Below are 18,415 nucleotides of genomic sequence, written 5' to 3'. Positions count from 1 at the left end.
CGCTCGGTGGCCTGAGCTGGGCGCTTCGGGCTCCCGCAGGCCCCTCCCACGCCCCACAGGGTCTTGACAGAAGGCCGTGGATTCTGCAGCTGCTTCCGACTCCACAGTCTCTGGACCACCTGTGCAGCGTCCTTGGTCACAAGGCCGGGGCCCTAGCACATCCACCCCCTTCACGTCGCCGCCCGGTTCCCGCCCTTGTCACCCACGTTCATCACGGGGGTGTGATTACACCCGTCCACACGTGAAGGCACAACGAGGCGTGGTGAGATGTGCGCCTTGGCTCAGAGCCCACTCCCCCTGCTGCACATCTCGTCACGTCCCTGACAGCTGGGGGCCCGGCTCCCAGAGGCCTGCAAAGACACCCATCTCCAGACCACACCAGGCAGGTCTGGTCCACCCTGAAGTCTATCCCGTTCAACTGCCTGAGTGCCAAGAGGAAGGACCTGGCCCCTCCAGAACCGCCGGGGCCCTCCTGCCTCTGCTTCAAACCACACAAGGCAGATTCACTATCTGCCTTCTCAAACACAGCCTCTTCCCCCGCTCACGCAGGAGGGGAGCCTCATGTCAGCGCTGCTTGCCACGTAACTTCTAAGCTGTGCGGTCCAAGAAGAGGCAGAGCCTGCCCCGAAACAGTCCCCGAAACAGTTCCCACAGCTCTTTCACTGCGTTCCCACCACAGCCATGGGAAAAAACATTAAGGGCAACAAGTCAGAAAAGAAATCCTCTTTCACTTAAGTTAGTAAGCCTTTCCCCCAAACCAAACCAGGGTAAAGTGTTTAAGCAAAGCTACCACCTTAGGTGTAGGCTACGCATTCTCTGCGTAAATTCTGCCCAGGGAGCGCCTGGGTGAAACCTGACTGGGCAGGAGGGAGCGGGGACGACAGCCTGCTCCTGCCAGTGCCCCGTGTTCCAGGACCTGGGGACAGGCGTTTCCTGGAGAGTGGGGACAATGAGAGAGTTTCTGAGCAGCAGTGCGGCCCCAGTCCTGCGCTGTGTGCCTGCCCTAACACGCGGTTCCCTCCTAAGACACTGTGTGTGGGCAATGGCTCAGTACGTCCTAAGTAATAACTGACATGACTTGTTCACTAGCTGATTTTCCAAATGATGTCACAGATGGGCCAACTGCTGCCTGTGACCCTTCCAGGGAGGAAAACCTGGAGCACTGTCACGATCCCCAGTTGTTGTCACCCAGGCAATGTCCAGTCCGGACATATGTCAAGAGACAGAAGCATCCTGCCAGCATACCCATGACCTTGCTTCTTTGTTCAAGGGAATCGATTCTCAAACTCTTCTGAACTTAAAGGTGATTTTGAAATTTTAATAGGAGACCACATTTTGCTGCCTTCTTTTGGGTGGATGTAGAAGTGTTCTGCTCAAATTCATATATTACGACCAGAATAATGCAATGAAGAGCAGATTTATTACCTCTAAAAATGGAGGCAGGTTTTTTTTATGTATATACCTGCCTCTTAAAAATGTGTAATTCATCATTTGGTTAAAAAAAAAAGAGAGAGGTATTTAAAATGCCATTTTCCTTCATGAAAAAAGCAGCAGAAACCCCCATAGTTTGCTTGTTTTCACTTTTTTCTGCAATGCTGAAAAACAGCTCAGGAAAACAGCTTTCTCACCCCCGCCCCCCCCCCATCTCTCTCCATCTCCCCTCTATCTCAAGAATTGCTTTCCTTTTCAGGCTTTCAGCAGGGAAGATGGGTCTGCACCCCGGCTCTGTAGCTTGCTAAGCTCTGTGGCTTTGGGGACCACTTGGCTGCCAAGAGTGTGTGCGCCTGGTGGGAGGAGGCAGTGAAGGAGAGCCTGGCTTCCCTCTCCAGGGCGCCCTGGGGCAGAGAGTGGGGCTCTGAGCTGGGTGTTCTCACCGCCCTGAGTTGGACATCGCTAACGAATAGCTCTTTCAACTTCTCCTCAGTAGGTGGCAGCCTTGGACTGTGAATGGCCGCTCAGAGGAGGCAGAGGAGCGGGGTGGGGGAATGGGGGGGGGGCAGGCAGGCCCTCCCAGCTGCCCCAGGCATTCATCTCTATGTGACTGCTCAAGATGTTAAGTCTTTAAAATTCAGATTTACATACAAATTTCCCAGCCTTTAGAACCCTCAACCTCAAAAACTGTAATTTCGGCAGTCAGGAGAGAATGAGGATTCATCTGACACAGGAGACCTGTGCCTCTGAGACCCTGGGTGGGAGAACGGCAGTCAGGCAGCCCACTGGCCACCATGAGCCTGGCACTGTCCTTCAAGAGGGTCCACGTGGGACAGCCAAGGTCCTGGGGTGGGTGGAATTGGAGGTGGCCTGTGCACACAGCTTGGGTTTTCAGGTGGCAGAGGCAGTGATGGGCTGGGTTTCCATGGAAACAGCTGGGGGATGCTTGGCCAGAGGCTGGCTCTCAGCTCAGAAGAGCTCAAGGCCAAGGCTGCCAGGGGAGCGAGGCTGTCAGGGCACCACTCTACCGACCACTACAGACCACAGCACCTGGGCTATTTTCAGCTCCTGTCTTTAAGGGTGTACAGTGGTGTTAAATAAAGTGTTTGGCTTTCTGTCTTTTCTACTCCAAAGGCACTATGGATAAAGACACTCACAGAGAGAAAATGATGAATAAATAATTTCAAAATCTATACTTGCCGCCTTGCAGATATATTCAAGGCAAACATATCCTTGATCTTTGTCTTTGTTTTATGTTTATCTTGACTGATTAAGCAATGGGAAGGGAAAATAACTTTAGTAACACGTGGTGTGATCCAGCTGGGAAAATTGATCTTGATGGGTTTTCAAGAATGGTGACGGGAAAATCACAGTGCAATGTTTTAAACAGAGCTTAATTGGGGTGGGATGTGGATTCAGGAGAAAAAAGTCTTTAAAAAATCAAAAAGAAAAAAAACCAACAACGAAACCATCAGCATCAGCAAAGCACATGCTCTGACCTTGCGCAAGGCCCTTTCCAGCCAGGGCATGGGCTCTCGGTGGACTTTCTGGGCCTTTCTATCCTGAGCCCAGCCCTGGGGCTGCCTGCACTAATCACAAAGGGAGCATGGGACTTCGGGAAGAATCACCGCCGACGGCCGTGCGGTCAGGGCCTCAGATACATCCTCCCTACAGAAGCTAATTTGTTATTGAGAACTCAACCACAGCACCCTAAGACCACGGACCCTTGCGTTGCACAGCTCCAGGAGATGGGGCAGTGGCGATGCCTCCCAGGTCTGCCTGCACCTTGTCCTCAGAGGATGCAAACCCTCCGCACCGCGCCTTTTGGTTCCCCTTCATAAAGCCGCACCCTGAGCAGAGGCAGGCGGGTGGGAATGTTTCTATCTACTGGCCTAAGCCTTCTCCCTCTCTTCCAGGGAGGCAGACGCTGCACGAGGATTTAGTCAGCACTCCGCGCGGTGTAAGCAAAGCACAGTCTGGCGCTCTGGGTGGATGGGTGTGCTCTCTGGCTAAGTGAATGGCACAGAAGGACGCGTGGCTTCATGAGGTGGGCTTCAGAGGGGCTCCACTTCCTGCTGGCCTGCTCTATCGTGGGCCAGGAGCTGCCTGAAGAGTCCACAGTGCATCCAACGTTCAATGTTGGATGAGCCCTTGTGCTCCTCCTGGACACAGCACAGCTAAGGCTGAGTCCTCAGGGCCCCTCCCCGTCTGCCTGCAGACGCGGGTGGTGTGGAAGGCTGCTCGCAAGCAGGAAACCCTGTCTGGAAGTGGCACACACCACTTCCAACGGATTGTTTTTAAGTCTTGTAACAAAAGCCAGACACCCTGCCGGCGAGGCTGAGCTCAGCCTCCTCCACGCCTGACTCTCAGGGAAGCTAGAGTGGGGCTGGCGGCTAAAACGCACAGAAATATGTGGACGCTGGAATGAGTGATAACCGGAAGTGCGGCAGACAGACTGCGGGCTTGAAGGACGTCACAGACAGTGCTTGGACAGACTTTTTTCTGTTCCTTTGTTTCATGGTAACTATCTCAACTAGTAAAACACAGAATATGAGCCCCCCACACTTTAGTGCCCCCAATTCTAAAAGAAATGATGAAAAGTGAAATTAGAGGGTGGGGGCCTGGCTCAAAGCGTAGCTCTCCTGTTATGCCAGTGTGTCGAGCCAAAGGGAGCCCGGCCCGTCTTCTGCAGTTGTGACACACTCCTGTGCATGGAATGCTCTGGCCACACGTGTCAGCCTTCACCACACCACACACACTTCAACCTTACCCGAGCCAGGGTTTGTACTTTCCTTAGCAGGTCTGGTTCTAATAAGGGAAGGGGGTCTCTTTAGTTTCATTGTCTATGCCATGTAAGTGGAGGACAATAAATTAAAAAAAAAAAAAAGCAGAGCAGACATGCTGAAATGGAAAAGAATGCATGCTACATGCCCCAAACGTTCTCTACAGAACAAACAAACACAGCTCGCTTATAAGCAACAGATAATGTCTCCTGGCCAGTTTCTTAAATGTATGACCTCAACACGAAGGAAAGACAAAGTCCTGCAGGCTGCTTTTCACTGTGTAAGATAGTCCCGTCCCCTACTGGAGCTTTATCCCACACTAAGAGAGCCTAGCAGGGCCTGCCCGGTGCCCCTCCGGCCCTCTCCCCCGGAGAGAGCCCCCTCTCCCCCCACTGCCCCGCCAGGACGGGCTCTGCCGCACCCTGGGTGATGTGACACAGGTAATGTAGAAATGCCGAACTCCCTGTGCTACCACACATTTCTCCCTTAAAATGGCACTTAAAGCCAAGTACACCAGTGAAAAACACTTAACAAGTTCCCTTTCCATGGTTTAAAGTTGTGGGTGAGGACTCTGGGAGCTGAGGAAATGTCTGGATGCGGATACAGCTCAGGTTGAGCTGCAATGGCCAGGCCAGGGGGCCCCGGGCAGAGCCTGGCCTCCGTCACCTGGGCAGAGGGGTTGCCAGCCTGGACACACAGGGACAACGGTGTCCTGGAGTGGTTGCTCTTGTGTCGGCGCCCTAGGTGTCTGGTGTCTGGTGTCTGGAGGGCCTGGGGCCCGGGGCTCGGGGCCCTGGGTGTCTGGTGTCTGGTGTCTGGAGGGCCGGGGGCTCGGGGCCCTGGGTGTCTGGTGTCTGGTGTCTGGAGGGTCCGGGGCTCGGGGCCCTGGTTGTCTGGAGTCTGGTGTCTGGGAGGGCCCGGGGCTCAGGGCCCTGGGTGTCTGGTGTCTGGTATCTGGAGGGCCAGGGGCTCGGGGCCCTGGGTGTCTGGTGTCTGGTGTCTGGAGGACCTGGGGCTTGGGGCCCTGGGTGTCTGGTGTCTGGAGGGCCCGGGGCTCATGGTCCCTGGGTGTCTGGTGTCTGGAGGGCCCGGGGCTCATGGTCCCTGGGTGTGTGGTGTCTGGAGGGCCCAGGGCTCGGGGCCCTGGGTGTCTGGTGTCTGGAGGGCCTGGGTCTGGAGGGCCCGGGGCTCATGGTCCCTGGGTGTCTGGTGTCTGGAGGGCCCGGGGCTCATGGTCCCTGGGTGTCTGGTGTCTGGTGGGCCCGGGGCTCATGGTCCCTGGGTGTGTAGTGTCTGGAGGGCCTGGGGTTCATGGTCCCTGGGTGTCATGGTCCCTGGGTGTCTGGTGTCTGGAGGGCCCGGGGCTCATGGTCCCTGGGTGTGTGGTGTCTGGAGGGCCTGGGTCTGGAGGGCCCGGGGCTCATGGTCCCTGTGGTGTCTGGAGGGCCCGGGGCTCATGGTCCCTGTGGTGTCTGGAGGGCCCGGGGCTCATGGTCCCTGGGTGTGTGGTGTCTGGCGGGCCCGGGGCTCATGGTCCCTGGGTGTCATGGTCCCTGGGTGTCTGGTGTCTGGCGGGCCCGGGGCTCGGGCGCGTGTGGCCCCCTCGAGTCCTCCGGCCTGCGTGGCCCGGGAAGAACCTCGCAGGCCGTGCGGTCCCCCGCGGGCCGGGCCCGGTCTGCAAGCGTGGCCCCGAGCCCTGCCCAAGCCGGTGGAGGCGCGGGGCCCGTTCTGGGGCTCGTGGGGAGGGCGGCCGGCGGGTCTCGGGGCTCGGGACCCTGCTCGGGTCGGCCTGGCGTCTGCCCGGCGAGGGCGCCCGGCACGCGGCAGAACGTACCTAGCGCATGCCGACGTCCCCTTCACTTAACGGGGCGAGTCCGGGGACGGCAGCCAGGGCACATGCACGTCCCGCGGCAGGGCCGCTGGACAAGAGGAGGCGCGGCAGCCGCAGCTGCATTGGACTCGAGGACCCATGCAAAAAAAACAAACACAGAACGTGACTAGTGCAGAGGGCTCAAGGCGACAGATCCACACCCCTGACTCCGCGCCCGGCCGGGCCGCGCGGGGCCACGCGGGCCGCTACTCACCTTCGCGGGCCACCCTGGGGCCAGGACGCCGGGGCGGTGCACAGGGGCGAGGGGCGGGGCCTGCGAGGAGAGGGCGGGGCCTGCGAGGGGAGGGCGGGGCGAGGGGAGGGGCTGGGTGAGGGGAGGGGCCTGCGAGGAGGGGGGCGGGGCCTGCGAGGTGAGGGCGGGGCGAGGGGAGGGGCTGGGTGAGGGAAGGGGCCTGCGAGAGGAGGGAGGGGCGAGGGGAGGGGCTGGGCGAGGTGAGGGTCCTTGAGGGGAGGGGCTGGGTGAAGGGAGGGGCCTGCGAGGGGAGGGCAGGGTGAAGGGCGGGGCCTGTGAGGGGCGGGGCATTGAGGGGAAGGGCTGGGTGAGGGGAGGGGCCTGTGAGGTGCGGGGCCTGCGAGGAGAGGGCGGGGCGAGGGGGCGGGGCCTGCGAGGGGCGGGGCATTGAGGGGAGGGGCTGAGTGAGGGGCAGGGCCTGCGAGGGACGGGGCCTGTGATGGGAGGGCAGGGTGAAGGGCGGGGCCTGTGAGGGGAGGGGCATTGAGGGGAGGGGCTGAGTGAGGGGCAGGGCCTGCGAGGGACGGGGCCTGTGATGGGAGGGCAGGGTGAAGGGCGGGGCCTGTGAGGGGAGGGGCTGGGTTAGGGGAAGGGCCAGCGAGGGGCGGGGCCTGAGAGGGGAGCGGCTGGGTGAGGGGCGTGGCCTGCGAGGGGAGGGGCTGGGTGAGGAGAGGGGCCTGCGAGGGGCGGGGCCTGTGATGGGAGGGTAGGGCGAAGGGCGGGGCCTGTGAGGGGAGGGGCTGGGTTAGGGGGAGGGCCTGTGAGGGGCGGGGCCTGCGAGGGGTGGGGCTAGGTGAGGGGAGGGGCCTGTGGAGGGGGCGGGGCTGGGTTAGGGGAAGGGCCAGCGAGGGGCGGGGCCTGAGAGGGGAGGGACCTTGAGGGGAGGGGCTGGGTGAGGGGAGGGGCCTGTGGAGGGGGCGGGGCGAGGGGCGGGGCCTGTGAGGGGAGGGGCCTGTGGGGCAGGGGCTCTGCAAGGGAGGCTCTGGGATGAGTCCCAGTGACATCAGAACAGGAATGCGCTCAAGACAGAGATGGAGGGCTGCCTGCCCACCTCTCCATGGCGACCTCCTCCCTGTCCCCACCGCAGCTGGGAACACACCGCTCACATGCCATGCTCTCCTCCACGACCACCGTGCACACACCGTCCCCTCCAGCACCCCAGGGAGCCACCACGACCGTGCACACACCGCTCATGCACCATCCCCTCCACCACAGCCACCGTGCACACACCGCTTGCACACTGGCTCTGAGGGGTGGAGGCACACCGCATTCAGGGCAGCTCAGTTGTGGGATTTACAGATATGTGGATTGAGCCCCAGGCCTTTGGGCCTCAGGCTGTCAGAGCCTGCGCTGGCTCCATGGCTCCATCCACAGAGGGACAACTTTCTGATCAGCTAAATGCAGGAGGATGAAGCCAGCTCGGGCCCCCAGCTCTGACCTGGGCCTGCGTGGGGAGAGCTGGTGTCCTGGGCAGGGGCACAGCTGAGACGACCAGAGGTCTCAGTGTGCATGCGCTCCTAACATTTAATATGCATCCCACCTTTACTTTCCCCTCTGTTTGGGGTACTTGTTCAGTTTAGGCTAACATTTTCTTTTTCTTGAGGATAGACCTTCACTATTGAGCCCAGGCTGCCCCAGAGTCTCCATCCTCCTGCTTGGGCCTCCCCTGTGGGGATTGCAGGTGTCCATACAGCAGCTGAATTGTGTCCCTGGGGACATTTTTATTCTAACCAGGGGGAAGGAAAGACTCCGTGCTCCTCTACAACCCAGAGCTCTGCTCCCCACATTCTGGGCCCTTCATCATCACCTGCCACCTCTTGTTTGCAACTGTCTGGTTTTAGCCTTTTTTCTAGTTTATATTTTCCTCTTTCAGTCTCTTATTACAAAAAAAGAGCATACTTTACCTTTGTCCCATAAAATCTTTTCCACTCCTTTCATATACTGTTTTTTTTAAATGTATCAAACTGACAAGGATTTCACAGGTTTAGTTTTGTGAGAGGATTTATAAATAGATTAATCAAATATCCTTTTTTAACAGACAAGGAAACCTCTCCAAATAGCTCAAGTGTCTCCTTGAAGGCCCTGAAGGGTGTCAGGCTGAGGCTTGCCTCTCCCCTCTCCCGAGTGTCAGGTCTCATAAGGCAGCCAAGCCTCCATGGGCGCCAGGCATGCACCACCAGCCTGACCATGGCTGGATGCCCCTGTGTCCTCCCCACGTGTGCCCCTTTGACTGAACACCAGAAAGCGACATCAGGTGTGACAGGTGGGGATGGGAGGCGAGGGAGAAGGGGAGGAGCGTGGAGGGCAGGAGATGTGAGAGGAAGTTCACAGTTCTCACAGAGGACTGAGCAGGTGGGTAACACACACACACAGGACAGATGGACATGCTTTCTCCTCTGTGCGTGGATGCGTGTCAGTCCCTGATCTGACGTCTTGGACAGAGAAAGGACTGGATGCTGGCCTTCCCCCAAGAGCCCGGAAGGCAGACACTGACTGTGCCCTGGGGTGAGGTGAGGGCAAGCAGAGGGTGTGGTCAGCCACGCCCAGCAAGCTCAGAGGACTGCAGGCTCTGCCACGTGGCCAGAGAGGCCTGGCTCCCTTCAAAGAGTAAGTCAGGGAGACGACCAAATGGGCAAAGATGCTGTGGAGCAGGATGTGTGGAGAACAACGGGCTAGGAAGAAGGTCCTAAAGAGAAGATGCCACGACGGTGACCTGTGCCTGACGCGTCGTAGAAAGCTTGGGCTCCAGGGAGAGGAGCCACCCACATTCTGTGAGAGACCGGAAGGAACCATGACCCAGGCCACGTGGCTGAGGGACAAGAAAGCACCACAGAAGCCCCGGGGAAACAAGCCCTCACCGGCAAGAACCTGAAGGCGATGACCTCCACACAGGTCCGAGCTGAGCCTGCAGGAAGTGCACTCTACCGATGGCTGACCAGCCACAGGCATCCATTTAAGAAGTCTGGGGCCACTCCCAGCATGCACTGGAGCAATCCCGCAAGGACAGCCTGGGACCCAGGTCTCAGCTTGTTCCCAGCCAGGACAGCAGCGAGAGATGACCACGGGCCAGATGGTGCCTGAGGCTCTGCATCTCTCAGGGTGGAGGCCCCTGGAGTGGCCAGGAGCCCAGGAAAGCCAGGCGCAAAGCTCCTGCTTCAGGCCACGCTCGAGAACCTTCCCACATTTTCACTGCCACTTGAACCTCGGGAGTGCCTGCGCACTTCTGCTTCCTCTCCCACCTGCTCAGCCTCCTGAGCTCGGGCATGTCCCGAGGGCCTGGTGTGAGCTCGTGGGGGCCAGACGCCTTTGAGACTGCCCCCCACACCCCGGGGCTGGGGGCTGAGGGTTTTGAGGAAAAGGATTGTCTTTCCTCCCATCTGCCGCTTCCTGTTCTGATTTCTAGCTGAGCTCAGGGGCTGTGTATGTATGTATGTGTGTGCATGTGTGCAGTGTGCGTGCACACATATGTTCAGTGTGTGTGTGCGTGTGCGTGTGTACCTCTCACTTCTCCACAATGCAGCTCCCGGGGCCCTGGCTGAGCAGGGATGTCTGACAGGGAGGGAGGTGGGAGCTGAGCTTCACAGGACTGGCCTTTGGACTGCAGCTTTGGTGTGTGGCCTGTCCCTCCGTCCATGTCCTCTAGTGGTCCTGACAGCTGGGTCCTCTGTAACTGAGCTTCACACGCTTGGGTTCAGCTTTCTGCCCAGCGGGAGCTGTGGGTCGAGTTCTCCAGGCACTGCATTCCTTGCTTTGGGGTCCAGGAGTGCTGTAAGCTGAGTTTCCTGTTGCCTTGTGGTTCTGGGGTGCTGTGAGCGAAGTCTTCCTGTCACTGCATTGCTGTGCTCTGGCCGCTTTTCCAGAGGAGGCAGAAGGTGGTAAGCGTTGGACTGTGCTGCGGACCCAGGCTTGGCTCCCGGTATCTGAGTCAGGTTGGACTGGAGGACGGTGCAGAAAAGTGGACTCTGCCCGCCAGGCGCCACCAGAAAAGCAGCGGTGTTGAGCAGGCTCTGGGTCAACATTAGGACTGAGGGCCAGGTCCTTTCTTCCCGCCTCTGAAGGGGTGGTGAGGTTGCAGAAGCTGCTGGCCTTGCTGTGGAGGGTGTGGTGATGGCACCAAGCCAGCGAGGGCTCCGAAGGCAGAGCTGGTGTGTGGTCAGGAGTGGGGCTCGGAGCAGCCAGCGGGGGCTCTCTGCAGAGCCTGCGCGGCAAGCACCGTGTTTGCAGCACTCGGAGCCTGTGGCTGGCATTCTCCCTTTCCTCCCACCCCCACCATGGTTTTCAGATGGCACAGGCACAGTGCCTGCACTGATTTGCCAAGGCACAGGGTCGTGCCTGAGTGGCGCTGCCGTGCACTGGAGAACACGGGCTGTACGTGTGGATAACAAGTGCAGGAGGAACTGGGCTGGGGCAGCTTGGGGTCAATGCCAGGCCAGGGGCCTCGAAGCGGGATGGGGAGGGGCTGGAGCAGAGCACCTGCAAGTCACGTCCAGAGCCAGAGCTGAGCAGAGGAGGTGGGGAAGAGCAGGGAAGGCTCCATGGATAGTGAGCAGGGAAGTGGGGAAGGGAGGGGCAGGAAGCGGGCTCTGTGAGGGCGGAGCCTGGGGGTGGGATAAAGAGAGGGACTGGGGCAGGGCTCTGCTGACAGCAGGCTGGGGCCCTGTGGGAGGGACAGCTCCCCGCCCAGAGATGGCCTCTCACCACACCAGTTGCTAATGTGGGGCTGGCAGGGTGGTGGGAGAAGTGGCAGTCCATGCTGGGGGAGGCCCCGAGCCGGAGGCTGGCGGCCCTTGCCTGGTTCTCAGGGCCCAGGACGAGCCCAGGATGTGAATTCCCATCTCCCCCTCTGTCATCGCCCATCACTAGAAGCTGGGCTCAAACATTGCCTGGCTTCTGAACTGCCCATCACCCAGTGGAGCCAGAGCCCTCATCCTCAAGAGAAGCAGTGTGTCTGAGAGAGGAGGCATGTTCTGCTCTGTGAGGAGGGAGGCGAGAGGCCCATGACTAAGGCCAGGAGAGTTCCCTGCCCAGTGGGGGCCAATGACAGCCCCTGGGCTTCCCTGGAGATCAGGGCTTGGGGCTGGTGTTGCCTTGGGTGCTGTGTGCAGTTCCTGGAAGTGGCAGGGTCTGTGTGCAGCCGAGGTTTGGTAATTAAATGCGGATTCAGGCCACTGTGGTGGCTAGCCACAGATACCGAGGCTAGAACTGTTTCAAGACTGTGTGGGCGCCGCTGCCGAATGGGAGAGTAACACCATCTGTCTATATTTCCTGACCTTGGAGGGCCTCAGCTCCAATTTTAAGAAATTTGTTAAAAAATGTGCTTGTCTTTGCTCATTTGCTTAAAACAAAACCAAAAAATGTGTTCTTAGGAAAAATAACCATATTAAAAATGATTTCTAGTTATGTATGCTGTGAAAGAATAGAAACAGCTTTGGGGAGAAAAAAGGAAGGGCTCGAGGGAGGGTAGAAGGGAGAGGAGGGAGGAAGGAAGAAGAGAAGGAGAGAGGGAGGAGGAGGTCTGGTGTGAGGGGAGGGATGTGTGACCATCACATCTTCTCAGAGACCAAGTGGAGCAGGGCCCCGGGGGCCTCCGTCCTGCTTGGAAATCAGGGCAGGTGTGGCCTGCCTGGAGGAAAGGCTCTTAAAGGCTCCTGTGGGGTGGTGGCGTTGTGCAGCTTGCCTGCTCCGTGCACAGCGCCAGTCTGGGGCCTGCCCTGGGGCTGTGAAGGGGGGGAGGAGAGGAGTGAGTTGCTATAGCAACTTGGTTGCCAGGTTTTGTCTCCTCTCCCTTATCCCTGTGGTGCAGGCTGGTTCTGTGATGTGAAAAACACGTCAGTGTGGCTCTGCTCCCCGCTCCCTGGTGCTGAGCAGCTGGCATGGACTCTGCCGAGGTGGGGACTCTGCTCAGCTACGCACAGCAGCCCTCCTTCTCTGAAGCCTCTGGGTGGGTGGGTGGCACGCGTTGCCGGGAGAGTCCCCTTCACCTCACGGGCAAGCTGGCACGCTGTGTCCCAAGGAGAGCAAAAGCAGGGACGTATGTAGCCTTCCAGAAGGAGCACCAGGACCCCCTCCAGAGCCCCGTGCCGGAGGCCCCCTGTCCAGTCAGCCCCGTGACTGCAGACTTGCCCTTCTGTGCTAGGGTGTACCTGTGTGTGTGTGTGTGTCATACGTGCATGTCACATGTGCATCCCTGCACACACACATTCCCATGTTACACACTCAGCATGTATGCAACATGCTATGCTTGTGCAGCTGAGTGTGTGTGTGTGTGTGTGAGTGCACGTGTGCATGCGTGCGTGCGTGTGCATAATTTCTCCCACATAGATGGCCTCGTGCTTCTCATACTTCACAGGTTCACCACTGGGAACCTGCACTGTCTTTCCTCGGCTCCAAATCTAGCCACCCTGTCTTTCTGAGTCGGGTCTCCTTTATGTACAACTTGCCAGGCACAGCATCAAGCATTGAAATACTAACTGCTGAGTTTGTCCTCATGGCAGGCGTGGGAGATGACCACTGCTGGCATTGTATTGGTAGACCTGCCTCTTAAAAACCAGGATGCTAGTGGAGGCCACCCACCTCCTCAGTGGCCAGCCCCAGATGGGCACAGCCGGGGTGCGGCTGTGGGCCCGGCTATGGGGCCTGGCTGTAGGCCACGGCTGGCGCACACCCACCATGCTACTAGGATCTTCGCTTCTTCTGTCAGAAAACCCAAGATCCACTCAATCTGCCCCTAGAACCTAAAGTTCACTAAAGGTCAACATGGTCCATCCCGGTTGCAGGGGTGGCGCCTGACAGGAGAACAGCCCCTCGGTCTCTCCAGGCTGAGACATCAGACTTGCAGAGTATTACGTTGTCCCTTGGTGTGTGTCATCGAGCCTTTGCCTGGGTGCTGGAAAGCTGATTTGAAAAACAAGACTTTCTTCCTAGGGCCCCGCGCTGAAGTATCACTGCAGCTCGGAGAAGATGGCTTTTCTGGCAGAGACACCTGGAGCAGCCGCTCGCAAGTCCAGCCCCGCACTCGGCGGCACTGAGGCAAAGGCTCCCTTGAGGTCTTCCAGCCTCCGGGTGTCCGGGCACTTGCCCATCTGCCCCGGAGCTCCCCGAGAGGACGCGGCTGAGAGGACGCAGGGGTGGCCGCGGGGAGGGGGGCTGCGTCAGGAACCAGCGTCCCTCTTGATGGTTTGCGTGCAAGGCCCGTTCTTGCTGGAAGTGGAGGAGTCCTCTGGGCTGGGCTTCACGTCACCTCCCTTGACAATGAGGGGCTGGCCAGGCTCACCGGGGATGCTGAGAACGTGGCTGGTGTGGGGTGTGTGACTGGTATGGCAAGGCCTAACAAGGCCCAGGTTGGGTCTGACTGGGAAGCAGCAGGGCCTTCCCCACCAGGTACATGGCATGAAGTCACACACTGAGTGAAGCCTTCCTCCCAGGTCTCTCCTCCTGGTGGTCTCCCTATCCTCCGAGGGTCCCTCCTCCCGGGGTCTCTCCTCCTGTTGGTCTCCCTATCCTCCGAGGGTCCCTCCTCCCGGGGTCTCTCTCTTCCCAGGGTCTCTCCTCCAGGGCTCTCTCTGTCCTCCCGGGGTCCCTCCTCCCAGGGTCTCTCCTCCTGTTGGTCTCCCTATCCTCCCAGGGTCCCTTCTCCTGGGGTCCCTCCTCCCAGGGTCTCTCTCCTTCAGGGCTCTCTCTGTCCTCCCAGGGTCCCTCCTCCTGGGGTCTCTCCTCCAGGGCTCTCTCCTCTCGTGGTCTCTCCTCCCAAGGGTCTCTCTCCTCCCAGGGGTCTCTTATCCTGGGTCTCTCTGTCTTTCTGGGAGTCTCTCTCTCTTCCCAGAGGTCTCTCCTCCTGGGAGTCTCTGCTGTGGAGACCGTGTGCATGAGTCCCTACAGCAAGGTTGTCTCCAGGCCACAGGCCTGCTCAGCGGCCCTTGTTTCTGGTCCCTTGCTCTGCCTTCCACCTCCACAGCCCACACACCCTGTCTGTCCTCTGCCACAGCAGCTTCTTGGTAAGCCAAACGTTTAGAACCGCAGCTGCATCGCCAGGTCCTCAGAGGAGGGGCTGGGGCTGGGTGGAGCCCACAGCTGAGTGGAGCCCTGCGGGGGATCTTCGGGGCCCTGGGCCTTCCCCGCTACTGAACCCTGTCCATGAGTTTCCCGAAATGGGCCATCAAGCTTCAGAACCACCCTTCCTAAGACACATTGAGACCAAATTGCCTCATGGTTCCCAGGTAACACATAACCTCAAAGCCACCGTCCTGCCTGAGCATGCGCATGCTAGGGTGAAGAGGAGGCCACAGCAGGAAGACTATTCAGAACCAGCTGAATGGGCCAGTGCTCAGTAACTCCGAGAACTTGCTCCCTGCCTGAAGAACGTGGGTGTGACTGCCTGGCTGTCCCAGCCTCCAAGGAGACACAACTGGTGGCTCCCGAGAGGGCCAGAGTGGCCTTCCCAGCCTGGCGGTGTTTGTGACGCTGGGGGAGGGTACAGTGGTGCTTCCTCCAGACTAGACAGGGATCTCGGGACGCCCCTCTGCCAGCGTGCCCGAGGCCACAGGGGGAAAACCCCAGAGCAGACGCCCCAGGAGCTCTGGTGCCCCGAAGGCCGCTCTGCCTCTGTGCCCCGTCTTCAGTGAGGTCCGAGTGTGGCACTAAGTGGACACTTGGGTGGGAACGTGAATGGGGAAGTGCGGGGGTCAAAGGATACTGCCCATTTTGAAAGAGCGGGAAAACGGGGCGGTATGAGATGCCAAGCTGCAGCTGTAAGCGGGAGGAGTTATTTCTGGGAGGAAGCTGGTAATGGCCGACAGTCGGGAGAACCAAGGTGGACCTTGTGCAGACAGGATGCTCGCGGAAATGGTTCAGCATCCCGTACCCTGGGGGACAGTCCCCAGGTTGAAGATGGCCTGGGACCTGGAGGGGCCAAAGGCCGACCCCAGAGAGCCCCGTTGACCTGCAGTATAACAGTCTGCCTGGAAAAGCCAGGCTTGAAGCCTGCAGAGGGGAGACAGAAGACAGGTCTTCTCACAGTCTGTGGCCTGACCCGCCCTGACCCATACAGGTAAAAGGAACCTCTGTTTCCAGTATGGTCGCTTCTCCAACACACATATCATCCAAAAAAGGCAAGAGAAATAAAGCAAGAACTCAAAGTAGTCTGAGAAATACAGAGGTGACAGAGAATAAAGACGATCAAAATATGTCAGTGGGGAAAATGTTTCTGAATTCAAATGGCCGGGGGAGGAGTGTAGAATTAGCAAATATGGATTAGATCTGAAGGGAATTGATGGGCATTTTTATTTGATGATTTTAAAAATGATTTGCAAGTCTGATATAAGTATTTTTAAATCGTACCATATTAGACAAGAGCAAGAGAAGGACATATTAGGAAAATGGAATTCTTTTATCTTTGAAATATTTTGATCCTGGTTGTTAGAGTTTCAAATGTAAGAAGTTTTACTTCATTCCTTGTTGGGATTAGGTTAACATTGAGTTTGTTCATCGTTTTCATCTTTTTTCTCCTGACATTTCAAACCCTCCCTGTGTTGGTCTCAAAGCCCCAGCAGCCTGGCTGTGCCTGTGGCCCACTCTTGGTTCTGGCCTCTGTGTGGTCTCAACTCTACTTCAGTGCCAGGTACACGGCTGCTCTGGGCTCCAGGTGCTAGGCAGAGTCCTTTCTGAACAGAACAGAATTACAGCTGCCTGGAGAAGAGCTGTCTGTGAGGCTCCTCTTGTAGAGTGGGGAACAGACTGGGGACTGCTCCAGGGCTTGCAGGATCTTGGTGGCCAGGTGGTCTGTGAGGTGGGGACCTGGCTTTAGTCTGTGCCCTCCTGGCTCTGGTTAGTGCTGACTCAGGACGTAAGCAGGGTGGCTGAGAACACAGGGGGGCTGTGGTGGGTGATTCCTGCATGATCCCTGGGGCTGTGGTGGGTGGGTGAGTCCTGTGTGATCCCCGGGACTGTGGTGGGTGAGTGAGTCCTGCATGATCCCCGGGGCTGTGGTAGGTGAGTGAGTCCTGTCTGATCCCTGGGGCTGTGGTGGGTGAGTGAGTCCTGTCTGATCCCTGGGGCTGTGGTGGGTGAGTGAGTCCTGCATGATCCCCAGGGGCTGTGGTGGGTGGGTGAGTCCTGCATGATCCCCAGGGGCTGTGGTGGGTGAGTGAGTCCTGCATGATCCCCAGGGGCTGTGGTGGGTGGGTGAGTCCTGCATGATCCCCAGGGGCTGTGGTGGGTGAGTGAGTCCTTCGTGATCCCCGGGGGCTGTGGTGGGTGAGTCCTTCGTGATCCCCAGGGGCTGTGGTAGGTGATTCCTGCGTGATCCCCAGGGGCTGTGGTGGGTGGGTGAGTCCTTCATGATCCCCGGGGGCTGTGGTGGGTGAGTCCTGCGTGATCCCAGGGGCTGTGGTGAGTGAGTCCTGCGTGATCCCAGGGGCTGTGGTGAGTGAGTCCTGCATGATCCCCAGGGGCTGTGGTGGGTGAGTCCTTTGTGATCCCCAGGGGCTGTGGTAGGTGAGTCCTGCATGATCCCCGGGGCCGTGGTGGGTGAGTGAGTCCTGCGTGATCCCCGGTGGCTGTGGTGGGTGGGTGAGTCATGCGTGGTCATCACTAGTCAGGTTGGTAGACAACTAAAAGTTGTCAAAGATCTCCATGTCTTAAGAATTATTAATTCAGGTTAAATGTTCTGGCTAGAGTATTCAAATAATACAAATAATAGATTTCAGATACTTGCAATGAAAAAACTAAAAAAATTAGATTGATTTCGATTTAGTGTGAATACTTGCTCCATTTACTAACCCTGGGGAATAACAGGTGTGTTTTCTATGGTAAAAATTCTGGTCACATCCAGGAGCATGGGAGTTTTTTCCATTTTGAGGGAACTTTTTAATGGTAGCTCTAAGTGGTTTTTTCAGTGAGGTAGAATATGAACATGGAGGAATTATTATTTGTTTACTTCATTGTTGCATTGATATTTAGTGAATTTTCTCAAAATGAGCTAAAACTAGTCTTTCAGATGCCTACTTATACCTAATATTGTCCTGTCAGATTATTTGCTCCTTAGAAATTTTATGTCATCTTTATTGTTTGTGCCAGAAATGTATTCTGATGTATTAGGGAAACTTTGTATTTTCAATTACCTACTTAATATTTCAGGAAAAAAAAATTCTGGTCACAACAGGGAAGAAGAAGCACAAGAAACTTCCCTGAGAGCCTACGGCCGGGGTCATTGCTCTGGGGAGAGGCTGTCCTGAGGGCTTTCCATGCCTTTGACAGTGAACTGCCCTGGCCCACACCAGGGCTGGTCAGCAGGCAGGTGTATGGCGACATCCAGGGGGTGTGGGGGTGGAAAGCACCGGGATCACTGATCCTGTACAGGGTCAAGGTGCCATTCTGGTACTGGATATGCTGTCCTCAACAACATGCCTGAACCTCAGCCCGGAGGCACGCCGCCCACTGAGAGCGGACATTCCTGGTTCCATGGGTGAGCATTGCACACTTACTGCAAAACAAGCACAAACAAGCAAAGCAAGAATAACCAACACACACACACACACACACACACACCTCCAGAATGCAATATGTACTCAGAACTATTGGCTCCGTAGAAGAGCACAGAACAACCCCTCACTGTACTCGATGGAGTGAGTCCAGGAGTGATGGGTGGGTGAGCATCCAGCTGTGCTCTGGGGAAAATCAGAAACTGCATCTAAAGGAAGGCTGTAAACCACTCCTCTGAGTAAAGGGGCACTGGAGGGCTGTAAACGATGTGGTGCAGGGCATACGAGGCCAAGAACTTGGCCTTGGGTGGGCAGAAGGTAGCCTGGACCATGAACTTGGCCTTGGGTGAACTTGGCCTTGGGTGAACTTGGCCTTGTGTGGGCACAGGGCAGCCTGGACCATGAACTTGGCCTTGGGTGATCTTGGCCTTGGGTGGGCACAGGGCAGCCTGGACCATGAACTTGGCCTTGGGTGAACTTGGCCTTGGGTGGGCACAGGGCAGCCTGGACCGTGAACTTGGCCTTGGGTGAACTTGGCCTAGGGTGAACTTGGCCTTGGGTGGGCACAGGGCAGCCTGGACTGGGAACTTGGCCCTGGGTG

The 18,415-nt window shown here is 57.7% G+C and overlaps 1 protein-coding gene across 8 annotated transcripts in view; it reads right to left on the bottom strand.

The window, feature by feature from the left end:
• The window catches only part of Myt1l (myelin transcription factor 1 like), a 370,648-nt gene that overhangs the window by 26,909 nt on the left and 325,324 nt on the right, over positions 1 to 18,415 (bottom strand). The window lies entirely within an intron of this gene.

The sequence above is a fragment of the Megascapheus bottae genome, chromosome 7, assembly GCF_031878675.1.
Source record: "Megascapheus bottae isolate mThoBot1 chromosome 7, mThoBot2.hap1, whole genome shotgun sequence".
Lineage (NCBI taxonomy): Eukaryota > Metazoa > Chordata > Mammalia > Rodentia > Geomyidae > Megascapheus > Megascapheus bottae.
Note: the sequence above shows the minus strand (reverse complement) of the source record. Positions and strands in the feature narration are given on the sequence as shown.